At 44.4% G+C, this 27199-nt stretch overlaps 1 protein-coding gene across 1 annotated transcript in view; it reads right to left on the bottom strand.

Annotated features, from left to right (window-relative positions):
- The window catches only part of LOC137620851 (uncharacterized), a 162952-nt gene that overhangs the window by 117838 nt on the left and 17915 nt on the right, over window positions 1–27199 (bottom strand). The window lies entirely within an intron of this gene.

Here is a 27199-nt window from a genome sequence, read left to right as displayed (position 1 = left end):
CGTGGTGTGAGAGGTGGTCAGGAGGGAGGAGAGAAGAGATGGAATAAAGAAATAATCAGAGATTAATGGGGGGAGATAAGACTCCCCGCTGCAACCGTAGGGTATTTAAGGGCCTGTAAGTTCTTTAGATAGTGGCGTTTGAAAACCATAGGAGATTTCCAACCCGTGTATTTTTTAAGGTCATCAAAGTCCATGTTCTGGAAGTAATTGATAAAGGTAGCTATTGACCGTATATCATGAGCATGGGGAAATGATTCCGGGTTAGCATGTTTAATGAAGTAGAGGATTTGTTGTCTGATACCTTGAATGGTCAAAGTACCACCTTGTTCCCTGATAAATAAGGGGCCAGACGAGTGGGTGGCAGATCTAGCTAAAAAGGTCCTGAGAGTAGTGACTGGACACAGCGAAGGATCCTGGGGAAGAGAGATGATCTTCCAAGGGGACCACCTATTTTGCGGGTCCTCATTTTTTGCTAGGAAAGCTCTGTCTGGGGTAAGCAGTACTTCGCCTGTAGGGAGGAAATCTATGTTTTCCGGGTTACGTGAGAGCGCTGCTAGTTCTGAGATTCTAGCACCTGAGGCCATAGCTGATAGAAATAACGTCTTCCTAAGCACAGTGATATAATAGCAGGACTCGTTGTCAGTGTCCGACGCGAGTTTGAGGACATTGTTCAGAGACCAAGAGACTTTTTGTGGCCGATCCAACGGCCGAAGCCTAGCACATGCTTTTGGAATAGATGAGAAATAGGAATCAGCTAGATTAATGTTAAACCCAACCAGGAATATCTTCTTCAAAGCTGACTTGATGGTAGTTATAGTGCTAGCTGCCAAGCCCTTGTCAAATAAGAACCTAAAGAACGAGATGGCTAAATTCGGAGTCATACGAGTGTGGTCTGAATTCTTTAAGAAACCTGCTAATTTCTTAACAGCCGAATCATATTGACGAATTGTCGAGTCCCTTTTGTCCGCTTCGATGAAGAGAACGTTTTCCGGGTCAATGTTTGCGTCTTTATGAGCTGCAAACTTCATGAAGTCCACAAAGTTAGGGTTTTGGCTATCCTTGAGGAATCTGACACAGTCTGTGTTTGAATTACTTGGGTTAGTTTGGGGAATGGAATCCGGAAGGGTCGGAGTTTCAGCTCGAGGAGGAGAGGAAACCAACTGCTCTTTGGCCAGTGAGGTGCTACTAAGGCCACTGTCCCCCGGAAGGAGCGTAGTTTGTGCAATACTTTCATTAGAAGATTCACTGGTGGAAATAGGTAAATCTTCCTCCAATGGTTCCAATCCAGGGTTAATGCGTCTATGGCATAAGCCTGAGGGTCCATGTTTGGTGTCACATAACAAGGAAGTTTGTGATTCATCTGAGTTGCGAATAGATCTACCTGAAGGCCCGGAACCAGCCTGAGTATCCACTGGAATGAAATTATGTCCAGAGACCATTCTGATTCCAGTGGTTTCATCCTGGATAGTGAGTCCGCTATCACATTCTGGACTCCCGCTAGGTGGGTTGCTGACAGGAACCAGTTCTTTTCTGCTGCCAAGGTGAAGATAGTGACCAGGATCTGATTCAGGTTGGGCGACTTGGATCCTCCTCTGTTGATGCAGTGTACTACGGCTGTGCTGTCTGACACTACTCTGATGTGGGTCGACCTCGGAGGAGAGAGCCTCTTCAGGGTCAAGAACACTGCCATGGCTTCGAGAACATTGATGTGGAAGTGTTTCATGGCGGGTGACCAAGAGCCCTGAAACATCTGACGTTCGTAGTAACCCCCCCATCCACTCAGAGACGCGTCTGTATGAATTGTCACTTGTGGGGGTGGGAATTGAAGAGGAACCGATTTGGAAAGGTTCTTCGATTCGGACCATGGCTGTAATCTCATTTTCAAGACAGAGGGGATTTTCGAGACCTTGTCTCTTAAAGGTACTGTGGCTCTCTTTCTCCAAACTCGATTGATGTCTTTGAGTTTGGCTTTCAATAGGCGATCTGTTACTGAGGCGAATTGCAGAAGGCCGAGGATTCTTTCTAAGGCTCTTCTGGACACCTGCCTGTGTTTTAGAAAATTCTTGACCTTGGAAGCTATTTCTCTTACCTTTTTGGGAGGTAGAACCAGCTTGTGCCGTGCAAGGTCCCACTGTATGCCTAACCATTCGAAGCGGTCTGATGGAAGTAGGCGGGATTTTTGGAGATTGACCCGAAATCCCAGGTTGGCGAGAAAACGAAGTACTTTCTTCGTAGCTCTGTTGCACTCCAGGGCTGACCGAGCCCAAATAAGCCAATCGTCCAGATAAGCAACGATCTGAATCCCTTGGTTCCTGAGTTGTTCTAGCACCGTCTCTCCCAGTTTCGTGAATATCCTGGGTGCAATGTTGAGGCCGAAGGGCATGACTTTGAATGCAAAGGCTTTCCTGCCTAGACGGAAACCTAGGTAAGGAGAGAAGTTTCGAGCTATTGGTACGTGATAATAGGCGTCGGTAAGATCGATAGAGGTGGTGACGGCCCCACGGGGAAGCAGGGTACGTACCTGAGAGATGGTCAACATCCGGAACTTGTCGCAGAGGATGTAAGAATTTAGCTTTGACAAGTCCAGGACCACTCTCAATGCCGACGAGCCTTTCTTCGGAACTGTGAACAGGCGGCCTTGGAACTTCAGCGATCGAACCCGTTTGATTGCTTTTTTCTGTAGTAACTCGGTGGTGTACTCTCTCAGAATGGATGTGGGTCTCTGGAAGAAGGTCACTGGTGGAGGAGGGGAACCTTGTGACCATTTCCACCCCAAGCCTTTGGAGACTATGCTGTGAGCCCACGGACTGAAGGTCCAACGGTCTCGAAAGTGGTAAAGTCTCCCCCCTACCGGAACTATATCATTGCGAGGGAGTGAATCTAGGTTCTTTCCCTCCTCGAGAACCCCTTGTCCTAGGTCCGCCTCGTTGACGGAACTGTCCTCTAGCCCTGTAGCTACCTCTCTGGTGTCCACGAAAGGGACCTGAGGGTCCGTAGCTAGGGATGTATGCGGGTGAGGGCATCCAAACGGGGTTGGGTTGGGTACCTGGGGGAGCAGTGAGGTAGACCACCTGTTGAGGGTGTTTCGGCTGTAGAGGAGACGAAGCAGTGGGAGACTGTGAAGACGAGTGGGCAATCGACGATTGTTGGTAGTGACCTCGGCTCGTCTTGTAAGGGGCAAACCTCTGTTTCTTCCTGAAGAAGTTTTGTTTTTGCCCTTCAACCCTCTTTTTGGCAGTGAGGCCCCACCTCACTTGCAAATTTTGATTTGCTCTCGCAGCGTCTTGTAGTACCTTGTTCACCTCCTCCTGAGGAAAAAGGTTCTTACCCCAGCAGGGGGAAGCTATCAGCCTATTCGGTTCATGCCTGATCGTGGCCTCAGAAAGAACGTGCTTCCTGCAACTAACCCGAGCCGAACAAAACTCGTGTAAGTCGATTTGGAAGGACAGAGACAGGTTCTTTGTGAATACCCGGAACATGGTCTCGGTCGGGTAAAGTGAGGTTAGGGACTCCACGGAGGTAATGGAGTGGAGAGACCTAGCCAACCTATTCCGTGCCTCAAACTCAGTCTTGAGAAGAATATCTGGTAATTTAGGAAGCTTCTCGGAGAACAGATTAGAGGCACAGTCTGGGTCTAACTTCCCTACTGTGAAAGTAGCGGGGGCATCATCCCAGATAGTAACGGTACTCGGAATGAGCATGGAGGTGGGATCGGTCTCTTTAAGAGCTGGCATGGCAGAACCTTCTTTGATAGCCTGAAAAGTAAGAGCTGCCACTTTATCTGTAATAGGCAAGGTAATACCTGGAGAAGCTGTAAATATGGTGTAGGCTCCTTTGTGTGGGGTGAGCTTGGAATTAGTGCAACCCCAGTCTGACAACGTCCTGGCCCAGAAAGATTGGGCCTGCTCTTTAGGGAATATTACCGTTTCCTTCGGTACCTTGTCTAACCTAACCAAGGCATGTTCTTTCAATCGGACGAAGCCGTTGAATGGGAATTCTAGTCCCGGAGGGTAAAATTCTAAGTCCTCTAGAGGACGGGTGCCTATGCCCTCTAGAGTTATGGCACCATCAATATATGGAGCATGTAAGGCAAACCTCCAAGGGTTGTTTTTCTCGAAGGGAGGTAACTTCGATGCGTCCGGGGCTGAAGGAGGGGGCATCTGAGTTCCGGAACGGATGAGACTTGCCACCATATCTTTGAGCTCCGTCATAGCTCCTCGGTCTGCCCTAGACTGTTGAAGATATTGTTGTATCTGCTCTTTCACAATATCCCTGACCATGGCGGCGGATAAAGGGGGCTCCCGAGCTTGATCCTCTAACGAAGCCCTGGACTTAGTAGACTTTGACTTCTTAGGAGTCACGGTTTTAGGTATAGCAATATGAACATCAGGATCCTTTGAGGGTCCCGGAACCGGTGACACTGATAATGGCAAAGCTGAAGGCTTAAAGGTACGTAGTGGCTTCACCTTGGGTCGTACAGGAATGGAGGAACCTAGAGGAGAAGCCGTAGGTTTATCAAAGCCGTGAAAGGAAGTAGAAGAGGAAGGAGTGTGGGGTGAAAGGGGGTCCACCAACTCAACACCACCTACCTGCTCATCCATGGGTTCCTCGTCCAGACCTAGGTAGGGCTCGGCCTCCGTCACTAAAACCTCTTCCTCAGTTAGAATGGTTTCTCTAATCACTTCAATTAACGGGGCCGCTGTCTCCGGTGGAACTGCTGCAGTAGTAGAGCCTGGGAATAGGCGAGAAGCCATGTCTCCATCAAGAAGATAGGGTGCGCCAGCAGGCGCATTCCTCCCAAACCCTGACACCCAAGGCCGGAGAGTAGCTCTCGCCTCCCTGAGAGATTCATCATCAGCCTGAAAGAGGAGAGGGAATTAATGATGAAGTCAAAACTGAAGTCAATATACAAAGAGCAATTAATTCTTCGCAAAGAATATTAACAGGGACACTAGAACCAACTTACCTCCTCGCTCAGGAGTAGGGCTGACAGCCCATAGCAGAGCATGCATGCCTCCGGAAACCATATCGTATAGGGGGCTTGTCCCGGTTCCCGAGAGAAGGATATGGCGCAATGGGCATGGGCCCGGCATAGATCATGGCCCATGGGATCAGTAAAGGCAGCGGAGCAGCCCCTGGCAGTGCAGCGGACTTTCTGTAAAAAGAAAGAAGACATAAGTCTGGATGTTCCTTGAGATTCTTGTCATTGACTTATGAATCAGAAACACTTAAATCTTAATTAATGTGTGAGTATGGTAGTAGCTAACACCTTAATAAAATAAGAAATTATAATAGAAAACCAGTAACCACATAGCATGAATCTCTAAACTTCATCGATATCACACTGTTAACTCCGGTTCTGGACTCCTGCTTGATCTCTGTTTTTACCGGAGGTCCGGTAGCAAAGGCCCGTCATCGTGATATCGTGACCGTCTCCGGTACGATAACATTATCCTCAATGAATGAGTTATCTCCAGTGAAGCCGGAGATACGATGAAAACGGGGGCCTTAACTGTGTAATTGTGATCAAACATGACAAAGGTTCGTGTGTAAAAGGCTTCAGCCGGAGTCCGAGTGCCGGATTTCACCGTTGCACTCCAAAAATCTGCTCCGGAACGATAACTAGTTCTCACCCAATGAGTATCCATTATAGCGGAGCATAACTCAAGGCGGAGCCAAGCATAACTCAAGGCGGAGCTAAGGGTGTCGGTATAAAACGACCCCAATTAATGACTCATACACTAACGTACCTAATAATAGTGTTAGCTATATTAACAGTAACCACATCAATAAGTCGTTTATAATATTAAACGTACTATCATCAATTCTGATACTGAGAAGAGGCCTGAATAACCCGTGATCGTATAAAAACGGAGAACGGGAAATTCACCTCTCTTACTCAAAGAAAACGAGAGAAAGGATAACTCATACCTGTAGAACAGGAAACGAGCACTCTATGCTTTCGCTCTCAAGGTTACATATTAAAAATTAACATCACACAATAAATAAGAAAATTAATAAAATTGATTGCTTTTCTTAGTAATAGTAATAACGAAGAATAACGACAACGTAACAAAAAAACAAGGATATAGTCTAAAACGAACCCTCCAGGAGGGTACAAATTAACAGACTAAATCGCTAAGCTTTAAATCGTTACTATGCTTTAAAACGCTATCTTAAATCGCTATTCTTCGTAGGTCCAAATTGGACTTGCAAGCAAATAAATACCATAGTAAAAATTAATAATAATTAATGATAACATACAAGGCCATAAAACGTAAGTGATATAACCTATCTGACAGAGTACCAGATGGGCAAAATTAACTAGAAAATTTACCGAAGCGAACATACCCAAAATGGCTGCCGATATCTCGGCAGGACAATCGCTTCCAAAACTAAAAACCACCATAATGGAAATAGAACAAATGCCCGGTACTGCCAAAAGCTGCCAAAACAAACTATGGTACTTAACATTGGTAAGGGTGAAGTAACAACGTCAGTCATGTTGAAATAACGAGAAATTCTTCGAAAAAACACTGTGCCCAAAAAAACTATGCTTGCTTCAAGTCCAATTAAAGAAGGATGTCCTAGAGGGCGCGCGTGGTAGGTGTCGTTGGGGAGTTCAACCATGTTATCTAGGGCCTGTCACGGCCCTCCCCATTGATGAAGGGATTATCTAAATGGAAGACAACCTGTGAATAGTGGTTTACACACGCCTTTGTTTAATACACGACACCTACAAGGTGTTCGCGCGAGGGTTGTAACCTCTGCATTCCATGCTTTTATCTTTCTCTAGTATATTTGGAAGATTTATATTAGGAAAGGTATAAGGAAGGACCTTTCTCACCGGCCGTCACAGGCCCCCCAGAAAAGGGATTTTGACGAAGGAAAAATCTATTTCTGGGCGAGAGACCCGTGTCGCCCAGTGAACGTCTCAATCCAGCCAGGAATCTCCATATCAGACTGGTTCTCAACAGTGCAGTCATAGTACACTGCCTCAACAGAGAGGGCTCCTGATCAGCCCGTATAAACCACATCATGTAGAAGTTTTTCCCTATGGCGGCAATGCACAAGTGGCACCTGTCACCTGGACCCTCAGGCTTATGCCACGGACTATGATTCTAGATTGGAATACCTGGAAGACGATTTATCTGTTTCCTCCGGTGAATCTCCTGCTGAAAGTTCTGCACAAACTCAGATCCGTCAAAGGTCAAGTGGCTCTCGTAGCCCCCAACTGGCCCAAGAGCAATTGGTTCCCCTTGTTACTAGAACTAGGTCTCCGCCCCCAGCGGATTCCCAATCCGGTGTTAACAAAGACAGTGCAAACTCACAATGTGTTCGCTTCCTCAAGGATTCTGAATGCCCTAACTTTATCGACATCATTAAGTTCGCAGCCCAACGTGGTGCAAACATTGATCCTTTGAATACTATTTTCCTGGAATCTGACAAAAGGGACTCTACTCTCCGTCAATATGACTCAGCTGTCAAGAAACTAGCTAAGTTCTTGAAAGAGTCCCTAGTTGAGACAATGACGATGAACCTAACTGACATTCTTCAGGACTCTCTTCGAATCTGGCCTGGCAGCCAATACCATTACTACAATCAAGTCAGACTTGAAAAAGATCTTCCATATTGGTTTTGACATTGATCTAACGGATTCATATTTCTCATCCAAATCTTACCAATTAACTCCTTTTAATGCAAGAACATGTGGATCTAGAAACACTAGGCCTTCCCAATCCAAAACTTGCAAAAGTCTCAAAGCTTGAAGGCTGTAGTTGTATATGTCAAGTGACAATGGGAGAGAAATCCCAAAGCTAAGCAGTTGAAAGAAATGACAAACTTGTAACAGAGTTTGTATTTTTCCTAACATACAAACCCGAATTCTTTACTATGGGAGATATTCTAGCGCGAGCTGGAAAATATGGCAGAAAAACCTTAACAAGGTCGTTAACTACCGGACAGGTAATTACCCACCTGTCAGTGGTGGGGGACCGCCGGTCGGTAGCTGCTGTTTACCTTCAATCGGATTCTAGCTAGGACTATCCTAGGGGGGCGGTGGAGGGAAGATTTGTGTAAAGAATTCGGGTTTGTATGTTAGGAAAAATACAAACTCTTGTTATAAGTTTGTCATTTGTTCCTACACTAAATACAAACCCTTATTTTTTACTATAGGAGACTTCGTCTTGAGGCCAGGGTGGCCAAGGAGTTCCCTATCTCTAGGGAAGATAGTCCTCAGACTAGACTCTTATGAAGCCACAATCTTCTGTTATCTTCTTTCTATGTAGATCCCCAGAATCTCAGTACGACTGAAGGCTTGCAAATTCATGGAAACAAATGTTTCAGGATGAAGTGGGTCAGGAACATTCGACTCCGACCCTTTCAAACTTAGGATTCCCCCGACCTTGCAAAGGGGAAACCTCGTGACCACGAGTATAAGTTATACTCTGTGAGAGGAATCAGATGAGCATCATACCTTATTTCCATTGGCGAGTCCAGCTGAAACTGGATACAGGCTAGGATCCCCAGATGTGGGGGCGAAGGAGACGAAGAAGATTGATGAATGTCCTTCTTAAAACCTAGTGTAACCTAGAATCCTCAACCAATGGTTACTGTCCCCTGAAAGGGCGTAAGGTAGTTACAGTACCTGATGACCTGTCACAATAGGCCCTATAGAAAGGGTGTCCAGAGACCTATGTGCCACGTCGCTCAAATAGTGAGCAGTGAATGTAGATTGGCGTTTCCAGACCCCAACACTAAAGACTTGGGAGACTGAGAAATTTCTCTTAAATGCCAGAGAGGCAGCCACTCCCTTAACTTGATGGGCTCTGGGTTGCACTGCCTCTGGGTCTCTGTGAAAAGACCTCGCAATAACTTTCTTGACCCAAAAAGATATGGTGTTGCGAGAGATTCTATTCTTTACCCTGTTGGTACAAGGAAGAGATGACGGAGATGTGGTCTGATAAGTCTGGTGCGCTTCAGATATGTTTTCGACGCCCTGACTGGGTATATTAACAACTGGACTTCATCCTGTGTTACCTTATTGAGTGTGGAAATTCTCGAAATCTCTCATCGGAAGATGAAGGATTATGAGCCTAGCCACCAAGCCCAGTACAAAGTTGCGAGACACTCCCCCCCCCCCCCATCTCTTAGAATGGGTGACGTAAGACAGACCATTTAGCTCACTGACCCTTTAGCGGAGGACAGAGGTACGAGGAAGATGGTCTTAAGGTTCAGAGAGTAGCCTGAGGCCCTTAAGGGCTCATAGGGCAGACCCTTCAGCCAACCTAAGACACGTCTCAAGGAGATGGTATAATCTTAACTGGGGGGGCAAGATCACTCCAAACCCTGAAACAACCAAGGTGATGACTTTTGAGGCGGAGAGGTCAACCCCTTCTCCGTCTACAGGTGAGGCTCAAGGCTACGCGATAGCCCTTAATCGCCGAGCCTGGGAGAAGCTTTCCACACTGAGGTACAAAAGGAAGTCTGGGAATTACTGATCCTTCCTTTTGAGAACCCAATTGCTCCACATTGTTGCTGTTGTAGCGGTTAAGAAATCCACTGTCTTAGCCCCAGCAGTTAGGACTTCTTGTAGGGACTGCCTAGAGTTTAGGTTTGACCAGTTCTCGTGGCTCGTAAGAACATTGAAGTCACTTCCCTTGCCGAGGCTTCTGTGACTAAGAAGAGCCTGGTAGAGTAGATTGTCTCTTCGAGGATTAACCTGGTGTGAGCCTTGCCGTGAGGAGATCCAAGATCAGAGGAGAAGGTTGACGTCTCTGATCTCGGAGAACCGACCAGGTTTAAAGGTCGCTCAGGAAAAGCAGAGGCGAGGGACAGTGACATAGCAATAGCCGTTACGACAATGTCCTAGAAACTGACCATATAAGGTCAATGACCAAGCCTCCTCTCCATCCTAGCTAGGACTAGGGAAGGCCAGGCAGTGGCTGCTGAAGATTCAGCAGATAGATCTATAGGCTCCCCCAAAACCCCCCAACCTTAGCTTACAAGGATGGTAAGGTTGTAGGCACTGATGGCACTAATAAGTCTGGACGGGACTCGAACCCCAGACTGCCACTACATAGCCTGTCTAAGGCGGGAAAGTCAGAGGGTTGAGGAGACATAAGTAAATTGCCAAGGCATGAGATATAACCCATAGTTCTTAAGAGTCCTTAAGTAGGAGGGTTCTAAGTCGCTCGACAGCAGCTCTCCCGAGGAATCCTTAAGCTGCGATAATTCCTCGCGTGTTATTACAGGAAAAAGTGGAGACGCGAGTAGCAGACAAACTTTATATATTACCCCTCGTACTTTCTTATCGAAAGGGGAAGAATGGTAGTAGTCGGAGTGTCTGAAGCTAATTGCAAAGACCGTTGACGAGAGTCGGAAGGCTCTGTCATAAGAGTAAAACTCTTAATGACGATGGTCGCGTGCATAGCGCTAATTGCATGCGTGCATGGACACTGTGCTAATTGTTACGGGGGGCCGACTACTCAGCATAACTGAAACCCGAAGGTTCCAAGTCGTGTGAACTTGAATGTCCAACGCTACAGAGGCCCGAAGGACTCCTAAGGTCATGAGAGCCCATAGGATAAACATGACGAAAGTTTAAAGGTTCCTGATCACGCCTGCCGAAAGGGTGATCGTCACGAGACCCAGAGGGGCCAATGTGAGGGCAACCAGTAGGTTCAAAAAGACGCCTCCCTACAGCACAAAGGGGAGAATGTCAGGGATGAGAATAACTCTTCCGCAGGGTAGACCGTTCTCCCGAAGGAGAATGTCGCTCAATAGAAGCCTCTCACTCCGCCCCTGGAGGAGGACCAAAAGCGTAAGAGGGAGGAGCGTGGATCAGCAAACTCCTACAAGTTTCCTCCTGCTCTATGGAGAAAAGCGTAGGCATAGTAACTTCTCTCTCTCAAACGAGGGAGAGGTCCTCCCGAAGAAGGATATTTCCAAAGGCAAGATTTCTTCCCTCTCTATGGGGAAAAGCGTAGGTGTAATAATTTCTCTCTCGCGAACGAGGGAAAAGTCCTCCCGAAGGAGGACATCGCCTAGGGCAAACTTTCTCCAAGTTCTATGGGAAAAAAGCATAGGCGTAATAATCTCTCTTTTGCGAAAGAGAGAGAAGTTCTCCCAAAGGAGGACATCGTTTAAGACAAGTTTCTCCTAGTTCTAGGAAAAAAACGTAGGCATAAAAATCTCCCTCTCGTGAACGAGAAAGGAGTCCTCCCGAAGGGGGACCTGGCTTAAGACAAGCTTTCTCCCAGTTCTATGGGAAAAAAGCATAGGCTTAATAATCTCTCTCATGCACAAGAGAGAAGTTCTCCCGAAGGAGAACATTGCCCAAGACAAGCTTTACCCCAGTCCTATGGGAAAAAAGCATAGGCGTAATAATCTCTTTCGCGAACGAGAGAGATCTTCTGAAGGAGGGCATCGCCTAAGGCAAGTTTTCTCCCAGCTTTACAAAAAAAACGAGGGAGAGGTCCTCCCGAAGAAGGATATTTCCAAAGGCAAGATTTCTTCCCTCTCTATGGGGAAAAGCGTAGGTGTAATAATTTCTCTCTCGCGAACGAGGGAAAAGTCCTCCCGAAGGAGGACATCGCCTAGGGCAAACTTTCTCCCAGTTCTATGGGAAAAAAGCATAGGCGTAATAATCTCTCTTTTGCGAAAGAGAGAGAAGTTCTCCCAAAGGAGGACATCGTTTAAGACAAGTTTCTCCTAGTTCTAGGAAAAAAACGTAGGCATAAAAATCTCCCTCTCGTGAACGAGAAAGGAGTCCTCCCGAAGGGGGACCTGGCTTAAGACAAGCTTTCTCCCAGTTCTATGGGAAAAAAGCATAGGCTTAATAATCTCTCTCATGCACAAGAGAGAAGTTCTCCCAAAGGAGAACATTGCCCAAGACAAGCTTTACCCCAGTCCTATGGGAAAAAAGCATAGGCGTAATAATCTCTTTCGCGAACGAGAGAGATCTTCTGAAGGAGGGCATCGCCTAAGGCAAGTTTTCTCCCAGCTTTACAAAAAAAACTTAGGCGTAATTATCTCCCCTCGTGGACGAGAGAGAAGTCCGCCTGATGAAGGACATCAGCTGAGCCAAGCATACTCCCAGGGAGAAGTTTCCCCCGAAGGAGAAACAAGCTGTAGACTTGCTTTTCCTCAGCTCCAGGGGAAAAAGCACAGTCTTCGGGGACGAAATAGCAGAAGTAAAACTCATTGAGCTGTTCACAACTCCTTACGAAGGAGGGAAGGTTGCTGACTGGTTGAAGTGGGGAAGCTTTCCCTCGGGAGGGGGATGGATCTCTCATGCAGTCCAATTCCGTGGAAGGTTATTCCTCCCTCGTAAGGGAAGGATCCCTAATCCCTAGAGGCGAACCTCCTGTCAGCAATCTAAGTTTCCCAATAAGTTGATCAAGTTGCAGGTTGACAACGAGTGTTACCTCGTAATACGGGCTGCTTATGAGCTGCCACATGAAGCGCATGATAATGAACCGAGCAGCCGAAGTCCTCGGCATCGCGTTCTATGTCACTCCTATCTGGGTGTTTTCTTTTAGCCTCTCTACACATTTCCCCTTTCCCTTCTGCTCTCAACCGAAGAGAAGAAGGGCTGAACCCCTGAATCTTCTTTCAAGGTTTCCGAGAGACTCGAAACCCTTAACTCAATAGGGAGCAAAGGAATTTGGGAGGTTGTCCTGTCTGAAACACGGGAGCGAGGAATTGACCCCGCGAATGTATGACCGGAGAATTGCGTGTGTAGTGTTAATTGTGTGCGAACACCTGCGTGACTGGGGTCTGAAGACTCTGCCATAAGAGTAAAACTCTTAATTGTCATGGGCGTAGTGTTGAATGGGCGTACGCCAACACTCCGCGCGACAACAGTCCGAAGACACTCTGACCTAAGAGTAACATTCTTGTTGACTTGTGTCACGGGAACCCGAAGGTTCAGCGTGATCGTGCGTGCCCTTACAGGTTGTGTTGCGAGAACCCGAAGGTTCAACATGATCATGCGTGCACCTAGAGGGTATGTTGCGAGAACCTGAAGGGCTAGAGCAACGGGAAAACAGAAGTCTCCCTAGTCACGAGACACCGAAGTGTCAGCAAGACTAAATGCACGAGAGCCCAACGTTTCAGCAACTTGCTGTGAGAAAACAAAGGGATAGCGCACCGGGAAACCGAAGTTTCCTTGTCACGAGACCCCAAAGGGTCAGAGATCGAGAATTCAAAGGCGAGTGCGATCTCTGTGAAGATAGAGAGTAAAGCAAGGAGAACCGCTCTATCTGACTTTTTCTAGAGTGGACGGAGACCCTCAAACTATTATGCGAAGAGGGTTCGAGGTTAGGACGTGCTTTGCCCTTGGCCACGCTCCTGGTTTCTTAGATGATCCTCGCACGACGACGACAGCGAGGCAGAACAATGACAAGAGGGATCGTTCTTCTCAGGTTTGTGGCACGAGTGTATATAATCTCAAGGCAAGTCTCGAGGAGAGATAGAAGGCGAGAAAGAGCGAGAATGATAAAGTCTCTTCCTATTTTGCCTGTCTCTTCGGTGAGAATAACTAGGTGCAGGCGTAAACGGGGGTGCGGGAGAGTGATCTCGCACGTCTGTGCCAGCCGTAGGTCGCGAAATCCCCCGCATAGTGGAATCATATGGGGCGCGCATATCCTTGCGGATGCGGGAGAAGGCTGGCGCGTGGGAGAAACAGCATGGCTGACTTGTTACAAGTCCTTTTAACAGTAGAAAGTTAACACGCAGGTTTTACCTGGCGCGTAGGATGGTGCGCAGTATAGTGGGCAGGAAAGTGAGCTGTTGGGCACGTATGCGCACATGCAGGAGAATGTTGGAGCATAGGAGCGCATAGGAGAGCACTGGCGCGCAGGAGAGCGACATTGCCCAGAAGATTAGTGGCGCACAGGCAGGTGAGCGCAGGAGCGCAGGAGCGCACAGCGCGTGATGGAGCTATGCTCTTGTTGGAGTGTATGCGCATATTGGCGCATATGCTCATGATGCCCTATGATAGGGTAAGGAGGAAGCGCTCTTAAGTTTGCGACGAGAGCCCTTAGACTAACAGCGAGATATCTCATGGAGAGACAGAAGGCGAGGAAGAGCAAGAACGATTATGTCTCTTTGTATGTCGCCTGAGACTCCCGGGAAAACGACTGGGCAAAGGAGTGCGAGCTCTCCTTTTCCTCTTCTCTCTCTCCCTCCTAGCCTCCAAAGAGGGAAGGATAATGAAGTGGAGGAGGAGGAGGAGGTACTGCGAAGACCACTTCTACATACTTGGCAGGGGAACCCATCCTTTGCAGGGTAGCAGAACACCCATGACCTCTGTAACAGGGCATAGGGAAAGAGGATCCACATCCAGCGGTGATATAAAAGGCGCCATGAACACTTCCTCAAAATGGAGGACATCATCTAACAAAGAAAAAGAAAAAGGATTAATCAACTCAAAAAATAAAAAGAAAGGCTAGTCTACCAGGCAAATAAAGCATGAGCAGTGGTGTTACCACTGCGACTACTAGAATTCAATTGAAGGTAAACAGCAGCTACCGACCGGCGGTCCCCCACCACTGACAGGTGGGTAATTACCTGTCCGGTCGTTAACGACCTTGTTAAGGTTTTTCTGCCGTATTTTCCAGCTCACGCTAGAATATCACCTATAGTAAAGAATGAGGGTTTGTATTTAGTGTAGGAACAAATAGCCACCGAGACAAACAATCCAGGGTCTATCAACACCCCTGTAGTTGATACAAATTGGTATCCTGAAAAGTGCTACTGTATATTACACACTATGTATCAAATGGGAAAGTTATATTTTATGTAAACAAGTCCCTGTATGACTCTTGATAACTAGCATTGTCAACTAGCCTTTACATTGACCCAAAAAGGCCAGCCTTATGACTTAATAACAACTCCGCAGTTTGGTAAACTACACAACAATAAAACACTGAACAGTACAGTGGCGATTCTAGGACTCTGAAAGTGGGGGGGCCACTTCAGGGCCAATATAAATTTTGGGGGGGCATTTATTGTTGGTGGCTAGGTGGCACTCTGAAGACAATATTATGTCATTAATGAAATAACAAATGACAATAATAACACCTCATTACTTTCATAACTTGCATTTGTAAAACATATACATGTATGCCTACACAAACATTATGATAATGGAGGTTATTCGTATTACTTAAAAAAAAAATATATATGTATTTCTTGCAATATATTTTTAACAAATCGCAAAAATATGGCAAAAATATCTTCAAAACAAAAATGAATCATGAGTTATGAATGTAATGTAAATATGTTGATATTAAAACCCCATGCAAGCATGCATGAAGTAATGCAGTGTTGCCAACAGGGCGAGTTTCCCTTTCCTGAGGTGAAGTAGATTATAGTACGTATATTTAGTGCAGCTTAATTCTACGATTATCATGCCGGCTATCAAATTCATCAACAAAACAGTCTAAATCAATTCCCTCGGCACGTGCACTTTCAATGGACAGTAATGCGATATTACTCAATCTAGCACTGGTCATGGAATTTCTGAGAAATGTTTTCACTAATTTCATTTTTGAAAAACTTCTCTCACAAGAAGCACTGGTAACAGGAAGAGTGACAGATATTAACAATAGTTTGTACAAACAGTCAAATGCAGCCTTATAAGGACTAAGGAATGACAGGAATTGTGTAATGGATGTAGGCTGTATTGGCTCTTTCGTGAGTAATTTCTTCACCAGAGGGATCTCATATTGTAAATCATTTTGACTGACCGAGTATGCCATTGCATATGCCTTCAAGTCTTCTTCTAACAAGAATGTCTGTCCTCCAGGACAGAAAGCTGAAATACCACAGAAAATTGCATTTGACTCTTTGGAGAAACGACGGTCTAATTCACTAATTAAGCAGTCTAGGACTTCATAGAAAATCCTGATGTGTTGCACATGACATGGAACAGAAGATCCTTGACCACTTGTTTCAAACACGATAAATCCATCAAGCTTACGAGGTTTCTTTACCCGTTTTCTTGTTGTTGTTGGTGTAATGCAGCATTTCCTGCAGAGTTCATTAACCTTCTCAGAGTAATGGTCATTCAAGTCAGAGTTGCGTACATTAATTAAATGTTCATGGAGTGACGAAATTAGATTTGCTGCTTTTCCTAGGTCTGCTTGTTTATCCTGTAGCTGTGTAGACACTTTATTAACTTTTCCAAGAATATCTGTGAAAAATTGCAATAAGTAAACAAACTCTGCATCAATCTGGGCAAGCAAACCGCGAGCGGATACAGCTCGGGCACCAATGTCATCTTCAGAAATTTCCTTCAAAAGTCTCATTATGCATTGCAGACGGAGTAGAGCATTTTCACACGAAGTGGCCCGACACCACCACCTTGTGTCACTGAGATGCTGCAGTTCTCGTACTTGTTCTTTAGGCAACATTTCACGCTGTATCAAAATGAATTTCTCATGAACTACCGAGTTACTAGCAAAGATATAGAGTTCTTCAAGCAAACTAAAGAATTCAGCAGCTTCGGGTACATACTTTGCAACATTTATCAACACTAAATTGAGCCTGTGTCCATAGCAGTGTATATAATATGCAAAAGGAGCTTTATCACGAATTCGTTTCTGAACACCACTAATCCCTCCACTCATCACTGATGCCCCATCAAATCCTAATCCTACAAGAGAAGATTTGTAATCCAACCCCAGTTTATCCAAACTCTTCAAAATAATATCTGTGATAGAGGCAGCATCCAACAAGTCCATCTGAGTGAAAGAAATGAAGCACTCCTGAATACAATTTGCTATTTCATCATAAAATCTAATAACTAATGCCAACTGCTCTGCCTTACTAACATCCTTGGCTTCATCAGCTTGAACAGAAAAGTAATGACATGACCTAACTTTTTCTGCAATTTCTTCCTTCACCATACATGCAAGTGTGTCAATCATCTCATTCTGTATTGCAGAACAAGTGTATTTTTCATTTTTTGGACCACTTTCTACTCTATCAGCTATAATAGGATCACGTTTAGCAGTGAATCTGAGAATCTTACGAACATTTCCTGGATTCAGTTCATCATCACCTTCTCTATGTCCTCTCTGCGAAATGTCTTGTGTTACAGTCAACAGGATTATTTCACCTAATGTCTTTATGTAATGACGATTTTCAAGAACTTTCTTCTGGTATGCCTCACTTATACACTGAGCAATTGATGTTTTATCAGCTTTATTTCGTTGATAGTCCGCCCATGCAATACAAGAAGTTTTGTGGCACTGAGAGGAAATGTGCTTTTCGATGGCACCATCTTTTCCATGTGCTTTCTTCCATCGTCTAAAGCCACTCTTTATGAATGCTTCATCTGCATTGCCATATGTTGGTGGAGCAAAGTGCCTGCATGCAAAACAGAACATTGCATCTCGTTCTTTAGAATATTCAGCCCATTCATATTTGTCGAACCAAGCCCCCACAAAAGACCGAGCATGAGACTTTCCTTCACTATGCCTTGGAATTGGATACTCTTTTAATCGTACCTGAATAGGATTCTCAGAAGCAGATTGAGAAATGTCAGCTGGTGCAGAATCTTCCTTTTTCTGTTTCTTTGTTGGATGATCATGTGAACTTGATCTTGCAGGATTGCCAATACTTTCACGATCACAGTCTCCCTCTGACTTCTTAGCAGGTTTATCAGATTCAAGGTTTACTGTCAATGGTGTATCACATTCACTGCGTTTTTTAATTACAAATTTATCCATGATTGTCTATAGTACAATAAAATTATCTGTGATAGTAAGTTCTGAAAAAAAAAATAAATTAAATCAAATAATCACACGTAATTCACAATTAACACAACACACCTGTCACCACAGAAAAATGTGATAAAATTTGCGGTTTTGCCGACTACCGACTGGAAGAATAGAAGATGATGACAGCACGCACACACACGCACTGTCACACACACACATACACACACACACACACACACACACACACACACACACACACACACCCACACCCACACCCACATATATATATATATATATATATATGTGTGTGTGTGTGGGTGTGTGTGTGTGTGTGTATAACATGTATACAGTATAATAAATATATGCACATATAGGCCTACACTATCACTGCCAACATTCACGAATCACAAAAATTATGATACAATTAGGCCTAGACGATTTTTATTATTATAGGAATTGTTTTCTATGTAAAAATAAAATGGGGTTAATTGTCACCGACTCACCAGCTACTTGTATTTTGGCCTATTTAGTTATTTTCTTTCAAATATGGCTAACGACAATATTTATATTTGGCTTTTGTCAGATCTGTTTGTGAAAAGGTTAACACTGGGTTGAAGGGTTAAAACTTGAGTTGGGATATAGACCTACATCATATAACAAAAAAATTAGTGTACATTGTTTGCTACTTTACACCCGCCTGTCAGATTCTTCTCTTTCTTTTTCTAAGATTTCGTATAATTATTTTTTTACTCTATTTTCGTATCCGCTTCTTATGTGAAACACCCACATACTGTACATAAAGATCGAATATCTCATAGCCACTAGTCTACTCCCACTTTGTATGAGACGAAATAATGAATACCACTTATGCTCAAATGCACTCATGCACAAATAATTATGCTTTAGACACTCAATAAGACACTAATCGGGTAAAAACTGACTTGACCGGCTCACAGTCTCACAGAAACGGACTACATGTACTGATCACATCATCACATCATACATGGAAGAAACATACGCGTCTGATTCGCGTCACACAAACACAAGCGGGCGAGGAGGACGGAGGTGTAAAAAAAATTCCAATAATTTTAATCTAGCAACGTTACCATCTTTTTTTTTTTTTTTTTTTTGTGATTACGTCTAGTTATTGTGATAGGATGGGATATTTGAGTGTATATATAGTATACTGTATAATTTATAAGGTATATATTTATATTATATATTATATTATATTATTATATATGCCTAAACTAAGCTTATTTAGAATTAGGATATGGAAACAAAAACTGGGGGGGCCAAGCTGGGGGCCAGCCAAAAAACTGGGGGGGCCATGGCCCCCCCTGGCGCCCCCCCCCCCTAGAATCGCCACTGGAACAGTAAAAACAAAAATAAGGAATGAGAAATTACAGCCAAAAACACCAGCTGTATGAAAGAAAGCACAAAATAAGTAACTTTTTTTAAAGGCTTCAAAAATGAAAAAAAAAAAAAAAAAAACTACAGTATTAAACTAAACCATGTCAGGAAAGAATGAAAAACCTGGGAAATGTAAAAACCTGGGAAATGTATCAACATATCTACGAGAAAAAGTTTTGGAATAACTACTGTACTGTAATGGAAAAATAAGAAGTGTACTGCCAATTGATGAAGTAGGCTGTAGAACAGGACCAATCAGGAATGGAATGGTAAAAATAACAACAGCCTTATTAATGTCTGCAGCTGCAGAAATTTACAGGCAATTAATGACCGATTATGAGCTGTACCAGTAACTACGACAGATTTTAATGAATATATCTGATCATTGGACTGTCTTTCCCTTAAAAAATCATACCTGTGCATTCACAGATGAAAATTGTAAGTAGACTACACTATACTAAATATTTTTTTAATGAGGCAGCACTATTTTCGGTTGGAGGATACTGTAGTGTTGCATAAATTTTATAAAAATCAAACCAATTCATAATTTCACTGACGAGTTAAAACCGCAATAACCCCCTCCTCCATTTCATTCCTGCTTCGCTGTTTGACAATAAGGTCTGGCTGTTCCTTTTACCTCCCCACAATTTTCACCAATAGTGAGGTTTATTTATTCCATGTTTTTAGTAGATTCTGGTATTTAGTGTAATTTATCCAAATTTCTGTTAAAATATGTGAAAAGTTGCCAATTATGCAGCTTGCATCTAAAAACAAACCACTGTCATTGACTTCCACAGGTGTTAATAAATTTAAACTTGCCATCACAATACTTTATAACATGATATTTTAATTATAAAATAAATTTTTGAATATACTTACCCGGTGAATATATAATAGCTGCTACTCAGCGGCTCGACAGAAAACACACTCAAAAAAACTCGCGAGCGATCGCTATGAAGGTTGCGGGTGTGCCCACCAGCGCCAACTATCGGCCAGATACCACTCTTGCATGTAAACAAACCCTTCAATTCTTCTTGTCCCGCTGCGTCTCTATTGGGGAGGAAGGGAGGGCCTTTAATTTATATATTCACCGGGTAAGTATATTTAAAAATTTATTTTATAATTAAAATATCATTTTTAAATATTTAACTTAGCCGGTGAATATATAATAGCTGATTCACACCCAAGGCGGTGGGTAGAGACCAGAGTTAATTAAGTTTACAGCGTATAAGCTAAGAGTTTTTGACAGTTATCAATATAACAAAACCAAAATATATAGGTACCTGGTAAGGAAGTTGACTTAAGACGATTACTCTGCCTTGTAAGTTTGTCTTCCTCACGAAGCCCAGCGATCCTCTTAGGATGCTGAAAGACTCCCAGGAGCTGAAGTATAAAGGGTTGCAACCCATACTAACAGGACCTCATCAAACCCCTAATCTAAGCGCTCTCAAGAAATGACTTTGACCACCCGCCAAACCAACAAGGATGCGAAAGGCTTCTTAGCCTTCCGTACAGCCCAAAAAACAATATTAAAAAACATTTCAAGAGACAGATTAAAAAGGATATTGGAATTAGGGTAATGTAGTGGTAGAACCCTCACCCACAACTGCACTCGCTGCAACGAATGGACCCAGTGTGTAGCAGTCCTCGTAAAGAGTCTGGACATCTTTTAAGTAAAATGACGCGAACACTGACTTGCTTCTCCAAAAAGTCGCGTCCATAATACTTTGCAGAGATTTATTTTGCTTGAAGGCCACGGAGGTTGCTATAGCTCTAACTTCGTGCGTCTTAACCTTAAGCAAACATCGGTCTTTCTCATTCAAGTGAGAATGAGCTTCTCATATTAAAAAATCTGATAAAATATGACAAAGCATTCTTTGACATAGGCAATGATGGTTTCTTAACTGAGCACCATAATGCCTCAGATTTACCTCGTAATGACTTAGTACGAGCTAAATAGAACTTAAAGAGCTCTAACAGGACATAATACTCTTTCCAGTTCGTTGCCTACGATCTCTGATAAGCAAAGAATATCAAAAGATTTAGGCCAAGGACGAGAAGGCAGTTCATTTTTTTTTTTTTTTTTTTTTTGGCCAGGAAACCAAGTTGAAGTGAACAAGTGGCTTTTTCTGTAGAAAAAACCGATGTTCTTACTGAAGGCATGAAGTTCACTGACCCTTTTAGCCGAAGCCAAGCACACTAGGAAAAGTGTCTTGAGGGTGAGATCCTTCAGGGAGGCTGAATGTAATGGCTCAAACCTGTCTGACATGAGGAACCTTATGACCACGTCTAAGTTCCATCCAGGAGTTGCCAAACGACGTTCCTTAGAGGTCTCGAAAGACTTAAGGAGATCTTTATTGTTGGGAAGATCTAAGCCTCTATGTCGAAAGACCGAAGCCAACATGCTCCTGTAGCCCTTAATCGTGGGAGCTGAAAGGGAGCGAACCTTTCTCAGATGTAAAAGAAAATCTGCGATTTGGGCTACAGAGGTACTGGACGAGGACACAGATGCTGACTTGCACCAGTCTCAAAAGACTTCCCACTTCGACTGGTATACTCTAATGGTACAAGCTCTCCTCGCTCTTGCAATCGCACTGGCTGCCTCCTTCGAAAAGCCTCGAGCTCTTGAGTGTCTTTCGATAGTCTGAAGGAAGTCAGACGAAGAGCGGGGAGGCTTTGATGGACATTCTTTACGTGGGGCTGACGTAACAGATCTACCCTTAGAGGAAGACTTCTTGGAAAGTCTACCAGCCATTGAAGTACCTCGGTGAACCACTCTCTCGCGGGCCAGAGGGTAGCAACCAACGTCAACCTTGTCCCTTCGTGAGAGGCGAACTTCTGCAGTACCTTGTTGACTATCTTGAATGGTGGGAATGCATATAAGTCCAGAAGAGACCAATCCAGTAGAAACGCGTTTATGTGGATTTCTTCTGTATCTAGGACTGGAGAGCAATAGATTGGTAACCTTTTGGTCAACGAGGAGGCAAAGAGGTCCATGGTGGGTTGACCCCAAGTAGCCCAAAGACTCTTGCCCACGTCCTTGTGGAGGGTCCATTCCGTGGGTATCACCTGACCCCTCCGACTGAGACAGTCTGCCAAGACGTTCAAGTCCCCCTGGATGAATCTCGTCAACAGGGAGATGCCTCGATTTCTTGACCATAAGAGAAGGTCCCTTGCGATCTCGAGCAGCGTGAAGGAGTGTGTGCCTCCTTGTTTGGAGATGTACGCCAAAGTTGTGGTGTTGTCTGAGTTGACCTCTACCACTTAGTTTCGAAGAAGCTTTCGAATATCATCAAGGCCAAGTGGACTCCTAATAGCTCCTTGCCGTTGATGTGCATGCTCTTCTGACTTGAGGTCCACAGACCTGAGCATTCCCGACCATCCAGGGTCGCACCCCAACCCAAATCCGACGCGTCTGAGAACAACACGTGGTTTGGGTTCTTGACTGCTAGGGATAGTCCCTCTCTCAGACTGATATTGCTGTCCCACCATTTCAGGCATGCCTTTACTGGTTCGGAGACTGGGAATGATACCGTCTCTAACGTCTTGTCCTAGTTCCAGTGAGAGGCTAGATGGAACCGGAGAGGCAGAAGGTGTAGTCTCCCTAGTGAGACAAACTGCTCCAGGGATGAGAGAGTCCCTACAAGACTGTTCCAACTCCTGACTGAACAAACGTTTTCTTTTCAGCATTAGTTGGACTTCGAGCAGGGCTTGTTCTATTCGGTGGCAGACAGAAAAGCCCGAAAAAAAAAACTGGACTGCGAATCTCCATCCCCAAATATAGAATAATTTGGGATGGGATCAGTTGGGACTTTTAGGTTGACCAAAAGTCCCAACTCCCTGGCCAGACTCAACGTCCAATGTAGATCCTGCAGACAGCGAAGACTGGACGATCCTCTGAGAAGCCAGTCGTCCAAGTACAGGGAGGCTCGGATCCCCGATAGATGGAGGGATTTTGCCACATTCCTCATGAGCCTCGTAAACACGAGAGGAGCAGGACTGAGGCCAAAGCACAGGGCTCGAAACTGGTACCCCACATTCCTGTAAACAAACCTCAGAAACGGTTGGGAATCCGGGTGTATAGGAATGTGGAAGTATGCCTCCTGAAGGTCGAGAGAGACCATCCAGTCGCCTTCCATAAATGCTGTCAAGACAGCCTGGTAGACTTCATCGTGAAGTTTGTCTTGACAATGAACACATTGAGCGCACTTGCCTCTTACGTACTCCTGCAGTGAACATGGCTGCCAGATCATTGGAGCCATCCCTGAGGGACTTGCTCCTGCAGAGAACGTGGCTGTCAGATCATTGGAGCCATCCCTGAAAGCCTTGTTTATGCATGACATAATTGTACAGCAAAACTTCAAACGCTCGAAAATAGCTCTGAAGTCGACCATAAAATCTTGGAGCGTCTCATGGCCAGTCGCCAGGGAGAGTCTATGAGGTTTGAGAAGTCTATCTGGGCAGAGGCAGGAACTCCCAAGCCGAGAACTTCTCTCGTGTCATATCAGACTCTCGCTCTATAAGCCAGCTTAAAAGTAGGGAAAGCAAAGGCTGTCTCCCCCAAACTCCTCCTGGTGATAAACCAGTCGCCTAGCAAACGTAAAGCTCTCTTAGAAGAGCGAGAGAGCACTAGCTTATAAAATAACGGCTTCGAAATAGCTAGGCCTAGTGTAAACTCTGACGTTTAGGCGAACGAGGAGCAGCAGTTACAAAAAGATCCGGACAAAGATCCTTAAAAATCAGTATGATTTATTTAAAGTCCATAGAGGGCTAAGCAGCTTTAGGCTCCTCTCCGTCTGACAGAGTCCTCAAGGGAATATCAGTAGGAGGGGGAACAGCAACTTCCTCATCTGAAGGAACCTTGTCCGACAATAGCCAAGTCTCAAGCAAGGGAGAGACCTACCGTGGTGGCAATGCTTTACAAGCAGAGTCCACACGCACTGGTGCATTAGTAGCGGACCAGGACGCAACGTCATGTAACTGCTTAACAGTCTGTGAACTGTCAACAACAACAGGTGGGGGAGGACGCTCGGCGTCCACTCGAGACTGTTTTGACTGCCTAGTCTGAGCAATCAAAACAACTTTAGACTGCGGTAGTTGATGCTCAGCGTCAGAACAAGTCAACTCCGCTGGTTGGCGAACGTCCTGAACGTCAACAGGAGCATTAGGAAGCGGCCTAACGTCCAAATGCGGCTGAAAATCAACACGTGACCGCATCGAGTGAGGCTCTACATATCGTGACTGACGTGACTTAGCTAAGCCAAAGTCAACAGGACGCACAAAGGTTCGTTTGGGCGGCTGAAGGCCAGGATTTCGATGAGATAAACGGCTAGGATCAACGTGAACCTTATCGGCAGAATAGTCTTCCATAAGAGAGGCAAGCTTATTCTGCATGTCTAGCCGTACAACCCATTTAGGATCAACGGGAATGGTTGCGGTAAGAGACGAGGGTAACGTCTGTGACTGCAAAACCTTGCCTACAAAAAGACTCTCGGAGCCTGTGTTACGCTTTTGTTTAGGCGGCGAGCAGTCTTCCGATGACTGCATAGGGTCAGAGCTGTCCTAATAGTTAAAACCAGGACGCTGGACCTGTCCTGAAAGGACTGACTTTCGCTTAAAGGGCCTCGAAACTTTGTTCCACGGTTTCTTATGCGAAAAGCCTTCGGATGACGAGGAGAAAATTGTCTCTCTCGCCTTATGGTAGGGGTGATCTTGGTGAGATACGCCTGATACCATAGAGGGAACGTCTGTTCGCTGATCAAGGCCTCTCGAACCCATAAGTCATACGACATTACTTCTCCCCTGGGCTTGGGAGCTTGCAAGAGGTCCCGGACTAGGCGAACGACAGGCACGAACAGACGAACCCTCGGTCGCAACACTGATAACACTTTGCGCAATATCACTTTATCACTACGATTTTCTGTTTTTCACTTATTTCACTGAAATCGAATTTTTTAACAATTCACATTAGGTATGAATAAAACTGATTTCTACCTGAAGCACGCAATTCTACCCTCATCAAAAGGTTATAATTGCGAAATCAGTCGTATAATGTAAGCACATTAATACAAGCAAAAAACAGTAAACATATTTTAAGATAAAAAGATCAGTGGCTGGGAAAGAGACTAAACACTAGTTCATTCAAAACTACGTTTTCAATCTCTCACCGAACAGTGCCTTGGGACGAGAATAAAAACTAAAAACGTTTTATCCTTTCTCCCCGTACAGAGACTAGGGACGAGAGTAACTCGAGAACAACGTTACTCGCTTGGGACGAGAATAAAGATCGGAACATTCTCTCTCCTCTCTCTCTCTCCGTCTCTATCTCTCTCTCTCTCTCTTGATTTCGCACCGAAGAGAAGAGCTCTCTTACGTTTCGTCAATAAACAGGTTATTTGACCAAAGGAAAAAACAAAGGTTTTTCAATTAAAAGTTCCTTTAAAATAGTCTTTAAAACATTGAAGCTTTGAAAGAAAAAAGAACAAAACGTCAGAATCGATTTACTCTTTCTGCAAGGTGAAACCGTGATACTCTCTCTCTCTATCGTAACGATAGAGCGCAAACTGCGTAGCATAAATAAACTAAACGTTAGTTCATCTTTGAAACAGTACGAAGACTATTCAAAGGAAATCTTTCATAAAATATTTACTAAAAAATATTCATTTAACAAGTGAGCAAGTCCTGAACGCGGACATGGTCCTCGTAGAGGACATACCTCCGCCAAGGTGACCTAGAGCGCCATATGTCCTAGAATCATGAATTGATGTGACTTCGACCTTCACATGACCTTGACCTTCACGTGACCTTCAAGTGACCTTGACCTTCACGTGACCTTGACCTTCACATGACCTTGGCTTCAAGTGACCTTGATCTTCAAATGTACTTGACCTTCACGTGACCTTGACCTTCAGGTGACCTTGACCTTCACGTGACCTTGACCTTCAAGTGACCTGCTTGACTTTTTACCTTCAAGTGATCTTTGTTCATTTGCCACTGATACTTAATATGACATTGATATAATGCACCAATATGACCTTGACCTTTGACCTTTATAAATTTGAACATCACCCATGGGTTGCGCCTGGACTAGGACTTCCCTGTTGGCTTATGCAAAAGTCAGTGCTTTATTTCTGTCTCTTGATATGGCCACTTATGTCATAGTGACACCAGTGACCCCTGTGACCTTGACCTTGGGGTGACCTTGACCAAAATTTAATCAGTTCTTCCATACACATTGGGGAACTACTTGGCCAAGTTTGAAGTGATTCCGTGTAGAAATGTGGCCTCTACGTTGTCCACAGACAGACAGACAAACAAACAAACAAACAAACCGAACCGAAAACATAACCTCCTGGCGGAGGTAATAAGTTTTAAATCATTAGCTCTGTAAAAGTTATTTACGATTGAAAGGCCTCAACGTTGTTTAACTTCAGTTTCCAAGTTAGGACCGCCTACTCTCAGGAAAGGTCGCATATAAACAAATCATTAAAATTTATCTTGATGTTTATTATAAATGGAAAGCTAATCGAAGAGGCCTAATAAAGGCGGTTGAGATATAAAATATATAGAGGAAAATCTATAATTAATTTATAACGTGATAAGATAATTGCTAAAAGCCTAAAACACACTTCCGTACTAAGGGAAGGGTCGGCCATTTAAAAGTCAAAGAAAGTCCAAAAAACAATCCAAAGTCATCAAAAATTAAATCTATCCAAAAACGAGTTCAAGATTTAAGTTGAAGATAAAACACCTGCACTGCAAAAGCTCAAACCAAAAGGAAGTACTTCACCAAATATGTTGAGAAAACTCCAGGTTCTACAGCGAGTAATGATACGTCTTGTCGTCAAGGTCGACAGAGAAGAACTGAAGGGTTTGTTTACATGCAAGAGTGGTATCTGGCCGATAGTTGGCGCTGGTGGGCACACCCGCAACCTTCATAGCGATCGCTCGCGAGTTTTTTTGAGTGCGTTTTCTGTCGAGCCGCTGAGTAGCAGCTATTATATATTCACCGGCTAAGTTAAATATTTAAAACTCTTTTATTCGTTAACATTACT

The sequence above is a fragment of the Palaemon carinicauda genome, chromosome 27 (assembly GCF_036898095.1).
Source record: "Palaemon carinicauda isolate YSFRI2023 chromosome 27, ASM3689809v2, whole genome shotgun sequence".
In the NCBI taxonomy this organism is placed as follows: Eukaryota; Metazoa; Arthropoda; class Malacostraca; order Decapoda; family Palaemonidae; genus Palaemon; species Palaemon carinicauda.
Note: the sequence above shows the minus strand (reverse complement) of the source record. Positions and strands in the feature narration are given on the sequence as shown.